This window comes from Eptesicus fuscus, chromosome 6 (assembly GCF_027574615.1).
Source record: "Eptesicus fuscus isolate TK198812 chromosome 6, DD_ASM_mEF_20220401, whole genome shotgun sequence".
Classification (NCBI taxonomy): domain Eukaryota; kingdom Metazoa; phylum Chordata; class Mammalia; order Chiroptera; family Vespertilionidae; genus Eptesicus; species Eptesicus fuscus.
In genome coordinates this window covers 66,366,692-66,380,542 of record NC_072478.1, presented here as the reverse complement: position 1 = coordinate 66,380,542, position 13,851 = coordinate 66,366,692, and the positions used below count along the sequence as shown (strand labels likewise).

The window sequence follows — 13,851 nt, the reverse complement described above, 5'->3', positions numbered from 1 at the left end:
CCTTACTTAAAACTGCAATAAGATACTAGTACACCCCAATTTAGAATGGCCTCTTCCCAACCATTGATGTGAGGCTCCTCATTGGTTACATGAAAACATCTATCCCTTAGGCCTCTGCTTAGCTTACACAAAGTCCCAGCCTATCACTTCTAATCAGCCCTCAATTAAGGAAATTAAAAAAGTACACACCACAGCAATCAAATAGTCTAAAACTTCATTCACATTCAGAGAAAGGGGAAGATTCACCTCCAAAATGGCTACTACTGGCTTCTGGAAATTAACCATAGCTGTTGATGAAAAATAGTCAAACTCCACAGGAAAGCCACAAAACTGGCAACCTAAAAAGAGCAATATGTCTCTGTGAACAACTTTTAATCATGATCCCTCAAGAACTCAAGGCCAAAGCTAACATACCATCCATCCTCTGCTGAAACCTCATCATGATCCACATATACCACTCTGGCATCTTTCAGAGGCAGTGGCCACACATCCCTAATAAACCACTAAGCAGTTCACATCGAGGCATAGAAGCTAATAATCTAAAACTCAAAAATGCCAATGGAAAGGAAAAATATATCCACACAAATAACTTGAAGTGATTGTATATCAGCAAAGAAAAATGGAGTTGCCAGCAATTGGGCTAAAGCCCAAGACAGTGTGGCTGGAAACTTGGATACAGCTGGTGGTGTGAATTAAAGAAGGATGACAGTTCTCTTTGTCATGACAGCCTTCGCTCCAGCTTCCTCACCAAGATTTTCAAACTAAAGCTTGTCAAGCCATCCTTGGCAAACCATCTCGAGCGTGTCCTCCTAAGATTAGATGGCCTACCCATATCGGGGTTTCATATCTTATAAAGACCAAACCACCCTCACTCATCATGCTTGTCTCTACTAATATCTTACTGTGGTTTAGCACAGACATTTACAAAATGTGTTTCTAATTGCTGATACAAAAATTATTTTTCTAGTTGTCATTTCTAAATAGTGACCTACTGCCTCTCATTTGACCTAATTCATAAAATGTCTTCTTTTTAGTCACTATTCTCTTCAAAATTTCTCTGGCCTGGGTCTTTGTGCTGCCTAAGTAAAAGAATCTAGTTAATTAGAGTGTCCTATAGTCTTTATGGAAACTGTATCACTGGTTTTAAATCAAATATACTTCTTACATTAGGATAGTAAGATTCCAATGTTTACACAAGAAGGCATTTTAATACTCTTTAACATGCTTTCAAAATAGTATCTCAAAGAAACATACTATGGAAATACTTTCTCCTATTATTTTTAATCAACTTTATGAAGACATTACTTCTACATAATAAAATTCACCAAGTTTAAAGGTATATACAGGGTGGGGCAAAAGTAGGCTTACAGTTGGCCATATGGAAAATAATATAATTAATAAATAATAATATAAGAATAAGCTCTGTATTTCATGTACCCACAACCATAAAGCTACTCTTGCCCCACCCTGTATAATTCAATGTTTTAACAAATGCACAGTCATGTAATGGCCAAGAAAATCAGGACATATGATATTTCTATCACTCCAAAAATATTCCCTCATGCCTTTTTGCAGTCAGACCCCCCTTCCCACAGGCTCATCGCAGAAGATCAGTAATTCTCCATCTTCTTTTTGTCACTGTTTGGCTTTCCTAAAAACATCACACCAATAAAATCTCATGTTGCCTTTTCTTTTGTACCTATATTCTTTCACACAGCAGAACGTTTTGAGATTTATGTTGCTGTGTGCATCATTGATTTTTTTTTTTCATTTTATTGCTGAGTAGTATTTCATTATATGGATATACCACACTCTATATATCCATTCACCAGTTGACTGACATTTGGAGCTATTATAAATAAAGTAGCTATAAGCAGTCACAAAAGTTTTTGCATTGACACATTTTCATTTCTCTTAAGTAAATATCTAGGAAAGGAATTAGCAAGTCATATGATAACTACAGAATATGATAATTTAGTCATTCTAGTGGGTTGGTAATGGCATTTAATTGTGGCCTCGTATTTCTCTAACTAATTATACTGAGTATATTTCCATGGCATTATTGTCACAGATATAGCTTTTTGGTAAAATGTCCAAACATTTGCCCATTTATTTACCCAAGTGTTACCATTTTATCAGTCACTCAAATCTTTAAAATGACTTTTCTGCTATGCAGTGATTAAACTTGATAAGTTATGGGTTGGTAGAAAAAGGCAAATGCACTCACCATGTGAGATTAAATTACATTCATGCCTAATAAGCCAAGGATCTAAGATCTTATTGGAAGAAAGATGACCACAGAGAGCAGGACCCAACGCAGCACAGCCGAGCTCAGAGCTCACCTTCTTTGGGGTGGGCTGAGGAACAACAGCACTCACTGTCAGCATCAGCATGTGCATTGATTCTGAGAAACTGAATGATGCTACACCACCACTGTTTACCACGCCAAAAGAGTTTACACTAACCATATCTTTACTCCTATTTTGTTTCCCTTCTTCCCCCCCGCCCCAAATAATAACAATAGGATATTTTGATTCTTGCATTAAACAGCATCAGCAAGACCACAACCTTATCTAAGGAAGAAGTCAGAGCCAGAACAAGGGTCCTTGATCAGTATCTCTGCCTCTACCTATCCAGTAAAGCCCATTTATACTCAGTCTACCCACTGACTCAGAATCTTAAATGGGTGGTTTGAATATGAATTTAGTGAGAGGAGAAAAACAAATTCATTTTTCTCACATTATCTTTGAGATGATCTTTAAGCTTTAGGTGAGGTAGTCAACTAATGAAGTTGGAAAGAGAAATAAGCAGAGTATGAGAAAGGACTGTGAAACAAAGTAAGTAAATCAAAAGCAAAGACTGGTATGGAATCAGATCACAAGTCACCTGTAAGACACCAGAGAAGCAAGCACAAGCAGGAAAGTCCTCTCTGGGGATGTGCCCTGGCAAGGGAACAAAGGAGTGCACGAGATGCTTGACAAACCCTGTAATAAATTTGACCTCAACAATAATCAAATCAGTGAACATGTAAGTAATAATTATATCCCATTCCTCCCCATCTGGTACAATGATGAAAAAGGAGGTATGTATATTGTGGGTTAGGGCACATAGGATAGACACTCTCACATACTGTACATGAGAACATTCATTGGTACTATCACTCTGGGAGTCAATATCATTCCATGGATCAAACTTTGCTTTTTTTAAATTTATCTTTATTGTTGAAAGTATTACATTATGTCCCCTTTTTCCCCCTATTGAGCCGCTCCACCCCCATTTCCTCCCCCTCCCCAGGCCTTAACTGTACTATTGTCTGTGTCCATAGGTTATGCATATATGAATATAATTTCTTTGGTTAATCTCTTCCCGTAAGCCCTCTTCCTTCTGAAATATGTCAGTCTGTTGCATGCTTTAATGTCTCTGGTTCCATTTTGTTTATTTTGTTCATTAGATTCCACATAAAAGTGAGATCATGTGATACTTGTCTTTCTCTATCTGGCTTATTTCACTTAGCATAATACTCTCCAGGTCCAACCGTCCCCGTCCCCCCGCCATGGTATCTCAAAGGGTAAGAGATCCTTCTTTTTTACTGTTGCATACTATTCCATTGTGTAAATGTAACACAGCTTTTTTATCCATTCATCTACTGATGGGCACTTGGGCTTTTTCCAGATCTTAGCTATTGTAAATAATGCTTCTATGAACATAGAGGTGCATATATTCTTTCTGATTGGTGTTTCAGGTTCCTTAATATATAATCATAGAAGTGGGATCACTAGGTCAAATGGGAGTTCCACTTTTAATTTTTGAGGAAACTCCATACTGTTTTCCATAATGGTTGTACCAGTCTGCATTCCCACTGGCAGTGCACGAGGGTTCCTTTTATTCCCCACCCTTGCCAGCATTTGTTATTTGTTGATTTTTTAATGGTAGCCATTTTGACAGGTGTGAGGTGGTGCCTCACTGTCATTTTATTTTTCATCTCTCTGATGCAAATTAGTGATGTTGAGCATCTTTTCATGTCTCTTGACCATTTGTATGTCCTCTTTGTAAAAGTGTCTAGTAAGGTCTTCTGCCCATTTTTGTATTGGATTGTTTGTCTTTCTTTTGTTGATTTGTATTAGTACTTTATATATTTTGGAAATTAACCCCTTATCAGATGTATCATTGGCAAATATGTTCTCCCATACAGTGGGTTCCCTTTTCATTGCGATGTTGGTTTCTTTTGCTATGCAGAAGCTTTTTAGTTTTGATGTAGTCCCATTTGTTTATTTTTTTTCCTTTGTTCCTCTTGTCCTAGGTGATGTATCAAACTTTTCAACATCTCAGGCATTTCTACCTAGAAATCCTACTTGCATTAGTTTATCTTAAGGAAATAATGAAGCAAAAATTCATTGCAGAATTTATAACAGTAAAGAAACTGTATAGAGACTCAACAAGCCAACAGGATAGCATATTAATTAAATCATGAAACATCCATACAGTGCAATTCTTAAAACCACTAAAAATATGTAATAGAAGACAACTGAAGATTGAGGATGGGTCCATGATATTTTTATTAAGTAAAAAGGAAGTTTATAAAATGATATATGTTTTATGATCTCAGTGTTATAAAACACACATACATGCATGCATGTACATTCCTATCTAAACATGTAGACATACACTCCTAAAGACTGAATAATATACATTTTTGCAAAAGGCACCTATCTCGGGATCATAAGCATCCTGCAGTTTTATTTGGGCTTTTCTTTAAAGTAGGACATACCAAGGTTCCTAAGGAACAGGCTAGGAAAGTTCTATGTTGCTGATTCTTGCTTTGCTGAGTGACATACTCCCACTGAGGGGAAGAGTTACAATGCTTAATGAAATAGACGGACACTGCATGGGGGAAGTTAGTGGTGTAGCTTGTGGAGAAAGAAAGAAGAATAGGTCGAATAGGGAGGGAGAAGGAAAACAGAAGATTTTAAGAAACTTTGCATTGTGGTATGTGATTGCACTGCTCGCTCTTCTGTCATCTCATGAGAATGTCAGTAAATGCTACAGCACTTGACAATACTTTCAGAATTGCCTTTGTGATGGCAGAGCTTGAGGAAAATGTTGCTTATTGGATTTGTTTTGATGGAAGTTTTTGGCGATGCAACAAAATGCTGAGCCTGGGCTCTGAGGGAATATTTTTATTTCATATAGGAGAAGACCATGCATGCCCACATGGCTCGGCAAAGCCCTGGGCACCAATTCAAAGAGAAAAAGCAACAGATGGGATATAAATACTGATAAGCAAAAATACTCATCTTAGTATCCAAGCCATGGTGGATCAGGCATGAGAGCTCACACTAAAGGTGACAGAGAGCAGACATTCACACAGAAAGGCAGCTGGCATTGGTGATGGCCAACAACAAATGTCAGAAACTAAGTCACTGGGAGACTCAGGTTCAGGATAAGAAATTCAACTCAAGGCACACCACAGAGGTAAGTACAAATCAAGAGCCCACACCCTGGAGGGCACAGAATACGTATCACCAGCCAAATATTTTAGGATGGAACTTTTAAAAGAAAACCAAATCATTTGGACACCGGGATGCCAAAAACAGAGGGCAATGTTTATTCAAGCCTTAGCCATTGATTTGTTTTTATAGCTCTTATTAAGCTCCCCTGCCTTACACAAGGATTGTACCTAGAATGTAAACTAGTTCTAAGACTAAAACTGAAGGGAATAAAGTAGTAGCAGATTAATAAAAATGTGAGTTTTGGAAACCAGGCAAACTATTACACTTCTCATCAATCATGAATTTCTAAAACCAAAAAAACTTTCCTCAAAGGTCAAATTCCACTTCAAAAATAAACATTGAGTACTGAAAACAAATAAACTCGCAATTATATCAAGATTCTGGAGTGCTCCTGCCATTTAGTTCTAACCAGGACAGCATTTGCATCAACAAAAGTAACAAGAATTTGCTTTGTGCCCCTTCCCAGGCAATACTGACATATGAGATATAAAGCTTGGGGAGGTAAACTGAGCTTCAAACAAGAGTCAAGACTTTCCTACAGAAAAATAGGAAAAAAATATTGGTTTCACTATCAGCAAGGCTAACACAGAACACCTCACCAATAATCTTACCCTGGTTTATCTAAAAAGTACACCAAGGAAAACATGGAAGAAAGAAAAATACTACAGTGTCTTATTAATATGAATTCAATATGCACTTATGCCCCATGTTTGGCAACTTCTGGTGTAACCCCTCATCTCTTGGAAAACCTAGAAATGAGAAAATATATCTAAACCTACCAGGATGACCTTACAATTTTATGCCACTCAGCCTGCACACTAAAACGGTAAAGAAGCTCATAGGGCTTACATTTTCCCATATTTTAATATCAGCATGTTTTTTGCCTGGGATGTTGCAGTAAAATATAGAGCTCTACATTCTGCAGAGGCTCCGAATGTAGTGGCTCCGTAGGAAGATGCACTACTTGCTAGTGTAAACCGTGCAAGATTAGGAGTTAAGCCCTCTGAATTAACCTGATGATGAAAAACTGATAGTGACAAAGGGACATGAAAAAGAAACTAAGATGCCAATGAAGACTCTAGAACAGTGGTCAGCAAACTCATTAGTCAACAGAGCCAAAGATCAACAGTACAACGGTCGAAATTTCTTTGGAGAGCCAAATTTTTTAAACTTAAACTCTATAGGTAGGTACATTGTTATTACCTTAATTAGGGTACGTGGTATTTTGTGGAAGAGCCACACTCAAGGAGAGCCGCATGTGGCTCGCGAGCCGCGGTTTGCCGACCACTGCTCTAGAAGAATGCTTACTAAAGCGATTAACACCAGCCCTGGCCAAAAGGGTCACACCATCTGGCTGTGCAGGTGCATCTACCTTGCAGTTCAACAGTGAGGCCACATAAGCTCCATGTTACCCAAGAGGAAAATGTATTGCTCATCACTGTGAATGCAGTCCTGACACCAGCCAAGTGCTCAATAAGTTTGTACTGAGGAAATGAACTGATGCAACAATGACTAGGCGAGGCTCTGAGCAGAAATGAATTAAACTGAAAGAGGACATTCTGAGGAGCAGCCTAGCCTACAATTCACCCGAAGGGCACTCGCTCCGACTCCAAATCCTCTCTAACACAGAAGCACAGCCCTCTGCCCAGGAGCCCCGGCAGCACACACTTTGGGCCCTTCAGTCCTGGTTGTTTCCAGAAGAGCGGCGCCACTGAGACGGCCTACTCGGGACTCTGGTAGGAGAATGGGTGACACATGAATCGACCCAAGAGAACAGTGAGAGCAGCTACCACTTGGTCAGTTCTTGGCCCCTGCCAGGCATGCTGTACTAACCACTCTCCAGGCTTTACCCGTTTACTCTTCACAAACTACTATGAGGTGTGTATTATTATCCTCATTTTACGGAGGAGGAAACTGAGACGCCTATAGGTGCGGCTACTTATGCAATATCATATGGCTAATAAAAAGTGAAACTAGGACTTGAACTGGCTCTGTCTAATCACAAGGACTTCTTTCTATTACAACACCGTCTGGAAAGACAGAGTAGCTGCTGGTTTCCAGAGGTTCCAAGAGACTAATTATATTCAATCCCGTCAAGTTGATCCCAAACCTCAAAACCAATGCGCTATAGCAGGGTCATGCTCGCCACCCTGGAACAGAATCCCCTGTGACAGCTCCAGACTTTATATCACACGTTTCCCACGCGTGAGACAATTTTTATTGACATCTGTAATCTGGTGATAAATGGAATAGAAGAAAGGTGGGGGGGGGGGGGAAGCAGTAAGAGGAATAGCTGAGGGAGGAAATTAAGAAAAATAACAAAAAGGCAAAGCTATGAAAAGGAAAGGGAGAACCAGAGGCTGAGACAGACACCAGATTATTATTTGAAAGCTGTTACTCTGCTAAATGAAATCTGGGACTCCAGGGCCTTTGAAAAATAAGTGTGAAGAAATGAGAGACTTTTGCCAGTAGACCCAGTAAAAATAAGCAGCTACCACAGTGTAGGCCATTGTTTTGAACCTTCTTTAGCCTACTTACTAAATTTAAACTCAACACCCAGTTTCATGAATTCTTTCCACTGCTTTTCTATTTGTATGTTTTTAGTGCAGGTTGAAATCAGAACTGTCACTGTTCCTTTTCTCCATCTTTCCAGTAAGGCCTAATAACAGACCCCCTTAGGTCCCTGCATCACCAGACTCACAATGCTTGCACACATCCCACTGTGTTTGTTTTTAAGAGTCTTTGCACTGCTTTTTTTTTCCTGATCTCCTTATGACTTTATTTTGCCCTATGATTACTACCTTTACCTAAAGAAAGCTAGATTTAAGTAATTTATCTAGTGGTACTTATGTTTTCTCCTGCAAAATTAGACAACTATGCTGTGAACTCCAAAACCAAGCCTTCAGCATCATATTGGTTTGATGTAGCTTTACTTTGAACTTTCAAGTCACTTTAATCAACTGATCCCTCTAGCCAGAACCAAGTGGTTAGTCATGTCAACGCAACCCCGGCTGGCATACTAGGCTTCCTCACCATCCGTCCTCTACCACGTCACACCATGCAGAATTAACATTGTATTTACCATTCACCAAGTGCCAGGCACTGGACTCGGTGCTATTCTCCAGTCATGGATAAACTACATAAACCTTTTTCTTCTCTCATGCACCCAGGCTACAGAATATTCTATGAAAGAGTTAAGATATGGGTCATACTTCCCACTATATTCTCTTACTGCCCAGTCTTAACCAAGCTCTTAAGTTTGTTCAGAAATTCATGCCTTCATTCATATTTATAAATATCTCTTCAGCCCCTACCATGTGCCCAGCCTAATCTTAGGCACTGGAAATATGATGAATAAATGAATCAGATAAAATCCCTGCCACCGTGAAGCTTATAGTTTATGTGAAAGACAAAATAAAAATATACAATACAATGTCAAGTAATGATAAGTGTTATGAAGAAGCAGGGATCTATCTAAATGTAGTTCCCTAACACAGCCCCTTTAGTGGCTATTCCTTTTCATTTTACTCTAGGTCACCCTACCAGGAAAACAACCCAGACTAGCTAAAGTTTTGAACAAAGGCAAGGGAAAACTAAACTGGATTATGGAGGAAAGAAGTAATAAATATCAATTATGACCTTGAGACCAGCTTAAGTACCAAGAGCTATAGTTTGTTTCACTAATCATCTTGACTCAAGATTTTTAGATGATGGCAACTGGCCATTGCTTTGAAGAAGACACTATACTAATTGGAATTGTACTTCTCCTTATAAGGATAAATAGAAGCACCTTTTTCTCTCAAAAATAGAGACACTATAATGTGGGAGCTAAATATCATGGGAGAGTAAATGTAGATTTATATCAGACACAATTTATGTCCAATCTCAGATAGGTCCAGCTCCCAGGACTTAAGCTGTCTTATACTTCTAGTAAGCTCAGTTACCAAAAATGGGCAAGAAATGTAAAATTTTTAATTAGTGGTTCTGTTTTATAGACATTTACAGACTGATTTACATCTATCTTTCACATGACATAACAATAATCAACGAATTAGAACATAAATAGTTAATAGACTTAACGCTAATACTTTGACACACAATTCAATCAGTCTTCATTATTATACAGAAATTTGGGGATATTATACTGACTCTGATCGTCACGGTGAACATCATCTATCAAAGTTTTAGCAAAGCATAGGAGTGACAATTAATAGTGAGTTCAGTGACTGAATGCTGGATGTCAGAAATTTTCATGACTAAAAATGTTCTCTTTTTCTTTTCTATTTCAAGAGAACATAGTGAGGAATGTATACATATATTCCCTCAAAGTAAAACTGATTTTCTTTCCCAGGAACAAAGAATATTTCAAGCAAAATGGCCCACTGGGGTCCAATACAGTAGAAGAATGCACCAATAAACACAGAGCATAACAGATCCATTCCCATGCCGGTTATTTGCTACTAGGCAGCATGAAATCGATACACTTTTCCAGTTCCCTATCATTACTAAAGGAACATTTACCTTTTGTCTTTACCAGGTCTAGATATAAGTCTCCTGTGTGGCTACTCTACAGTTCCTTAAACTCACACAGTAGAACTTCATGCTGTGCTGTACAATTTTACCCTGAATTCAGAGAGTACATAATCATTTTCTATAATTCATTCATTGCCATGTATGTCATCATTTTACTTAACCTAATTATTAAAACTAGTTGCTAAGATAACTACTTTTTTACCTTCAATCTACTTAAAACAGTGCTTCTTTATCCTCTGTCCATAGCCTTTCTCCTGTCTTAAAGACAGCGGCCCTTTTCAAACTAGAATAAATTCCAATCTTTGTGCCTGCCAGCTGCTGTACCTGATGATCATCAATATCTGACCACTGTTTTAATCAGGAGTCACTGAAAATATTCTCCCAGCCCATTCTTATGTTCTTACACAATGTCTTTGATCTACTCCCCATGGCTTTTCCCCAGCTAGAAATGCAAGGCCCATCATTTGATCCATGATCTCTCTGTTCCAGATCAACCCCAGTTCTCATTGCAGGGGTAAAGTGAGCCAGACTCCTGCACCGGACCAATTGGCCGGCAGACGTAGAATCTAGAGCTGCCAACAGACAGTGACACTGATAAATTCCTTAGAGGTGGCTTTACATGTCTCCCTTAAATTAGCACAAATATTAAGAGTAAAGAGCTGCTTTAGGAGAGGCTGGCCAAGGCAAAATTTTGGACCAATTGAAGTTTCTTTGGAGGACCCAAGCCTCCCCGGTGGAGCCCTTCCAGAAAGGCCGGAGCACCACATGTGAAGCAATCAAACATTGGTGTTTCTCCTCCTTTATGTTGATCTTAATAATAAAATTCATAGGAGAGGCTCTCTTAGCTCTTACTTAAAATGTAGAGCAAATGTGTCACTATTTCCTTTCTTATGTGAATTTCCTTTTCAAACACAATGCAGATGTATACAACTAAAGGCTCTGTTCCCATGGGAGGTACTGGCGGTATCCAGAAGTAAATTCAGGGAGTCTAGTGGTCACAGGTTGCTTTTCTGTGTACCATGCTCAGATTTTGCCATGAAATGCCACCCTTACCTTTGAACAAAGGTGTGGTGGGACCAACACAATCACTTTGGCTCCCCTAGAGTTGATGTTTTCAGCAGAGTGTCTCCAAAGCTGACCACCTGTGGTTTCCATGCCAATGCCAAGAGAAGCACCCTAGAATGGATGTGCTTTCCTTCCTGTCTACTCCACGGCTTCTCTGCTTCCTGCACTTGTAGTGTCCAATTCTGAATCTATAGTTGGCCAACAAATGCCATTTTTTGCTATTTCCCAGAGACTCTTTCTATTGCAACTAAAGAATTTAAACTTACAAAAGGAGGACAGTTGAATCAAGAATAGTCATTATCAGTTGCCTGAAAATCACTGTATGTGGGCAATGGCCTACACTGTCTTTGCAGCAGGCAGCCTCTACTTCAGATTTTAGAGAAACTACAAGCACGGATCTTGTGTCACTTCCAGTTAAAATTCTCTCTTACACATAGCCTCAATTCTCCTTGGTGTTAATCTATTTCCAGTCTCCAACCTTGGCAAGATAGACACGGAGCTACATAATACTAATTAGAATTTTTTTCATTTTAATTGGAATGAGAATTAGGTTTTTTAGGAAAATCACTAACTCTTCATGGTACTATCCCAAAAGTCCAACAATAATATTAGTAAAACACTTTAAGAGGAACAGTGGCCAGAGAGATAAAACAGAAATCAAAACTGTCATAGGAAAAGGGCTGAAGGAAATTTGTTTATTTTAGGCAAAAGAAAATTTAAGAATACATGACGGCGATCTTCAAATATGTAGAAAGGTCAAAACTGAGCATTAAATATGCCATATTTAGTTCCATGCGAGAAATGCCTTTCTACTACAATTTCCCAAAAAAAAAAAGAAAACTTAGCTGCACAGGTAGAAAGTCCCCCACCTCTGGAAATATGGAAGAAGAGGCATAAATGACATTTGCGTGGAAGGTTAGAGAATTCAAGTCTTAGGTTCTATCTGTCTTTGTACCTTAAACAAAAATTTAATTTCTTCTGCTTCAAAATTCATAGAACAATGCTGGCTAATATCTATTATGACTAAAGTATGCTTCATGCAAAAGGTGGTCGTGTGTGGAAAGAAACAGAGGAACGTCTGGGCGTTACCCCCAAACGTAGTACAGTTTGCCTTTTGATTTCCTTTCTAAAACGGGGCTCCTTGGATTTAAGCCTTCTATGTTAAACATAATTAATTCTCCATGTGCAGTTTACAATATATGTCACCATTTTGAAGCAGGGGGAAAAAGCCGTCCAGGACACAGTGGCAGATTTACTTACTTATACTTTGGGTTGGCAAATCCAAGATAGTCTCATCTCAGAGAAGCAGGAACAGTTTATTGGCTAAAGCTTTCATATTAACACGAACAGATTTTTCTATCATCATTTCCATGATGGAAGATTTTAGCTCTACATTTATAGTATTTACAAAGGGTGGTAGGCACATGCTTTATGCAAGTTTTCTAATAAGGGGCTTCCAGATCAGTGGCTGATGAAGTAATAAATTTAAGTCTCTGCATTCCATGGGCAGTTAAGGCGCAGTAAAAGTTTGTTTTATAACAACAGCTTAACTTGTTACAGTGTCATAATATTTTTCTATCCACACCGCAAAAGACCCTGGCGATGCAATCTACGCATAGAATCAATGCTAACTCTGTCGAGCACGTTACTGTAGCAAAGGAGACATGGATTGGCAACTGCAAGCAGCCACAATAATGTCAGTCCTAAACTAACCATTCTGTTCCTTGCCTCTTCCTACCAATTTTAATATTTTTGTAGCTAAAAATAGACCTCAAAATCAACTAACCATTAAGAAAGAGACTTTATGTTCCCTAAGTTTACTAAAAATATATTAAAAAGAAACATTAGCATTACACACATATCACATGCATGGACTGTCAAACTTTACAAAGAAGCAAACTGAAATAAACTCATTACAAATATGCAAGAAAAATTTTCCTTCATGTTGTCTCCATAAAGGGTCATATCCACAACTGACGTAGGGAATTTAACTCATTAACTTAAATAATTAGAAATTAATTGACCTGGGGAGTTGAAGGCAGCCTGAATGCATGAATGTTATATAGCCTGTCTTTCATCAAAACAATTCAGGTTCAATATTCAATATTCCAGCATGGGACCAACCAGTCACTCAATAATCATTTACATAATTAAACATTGAAAACAACATACAGATATTATTCCTTTCCTTTATCTTTATTCACTATTTTTATTTGTTACCTGGTCACTTGAAAATATATAAAATGTTTATATATTTATTAAGGTCCTTCACTAAGTTATCTTTAAGTTTTTTAAAGTATGCCTGTTGTTATGTTGTCTATATACCTTAAAACAATTATTTAAAAGAACCTGACAAAGAAAAGAATGACAGAATTGGAAAGTCATTTAGCCTACTAAATGCTTCACTACCTTTCAAAATTGATAAATTCTGGACAGACTAGAAGAAAATTAGATGCCTATCACATTTGAAGTAAAGACATAACCTTATTTTACTCTTCCAGATTTAAAATCCACAACCCAGACACAGTTTTGAAGACAAAAAGTGAGGAAGATAGAAGTGAGGAAGAGGCATACATGTTGCTAAGACGATTGGAACTCCAAGCAGGTACCTTGCAACTTGTGCTACATAGGAAATAAACAGCGAAAAGCATCATGGAAGGTTCCCATCCTACTGCTTCTGGAATGTGTGTTCAGTTCTTAAATACTATTTAATATTTAACAATAGTGTTACGTACTTCTTAAA

At 38.2% G+C, this 13,851-nt stretch overlaps 1 long non-coding RNA gene across 1 annotated transcript in view; it reads left to right on the top strand.

The window, feature by feature from the left end:
• The window catches only part of LOC114231539 (uncharacterized), a 71,421-nt gene that overhangs the window by 44,848 nt on the left and 12,722 nt on the right, over nt 1-13,851 (top strand). Inside the window, exon 3 of the long non-coding RNA XR_008556248.1 lies at nt 13,610-13,713. This is a non-coding gene — a long non-coding RNA (uncharacterized LOC114231539). The remainder of the gene's footprint in view (nt 1-13,609; nt 13,714-13,851) is intronic.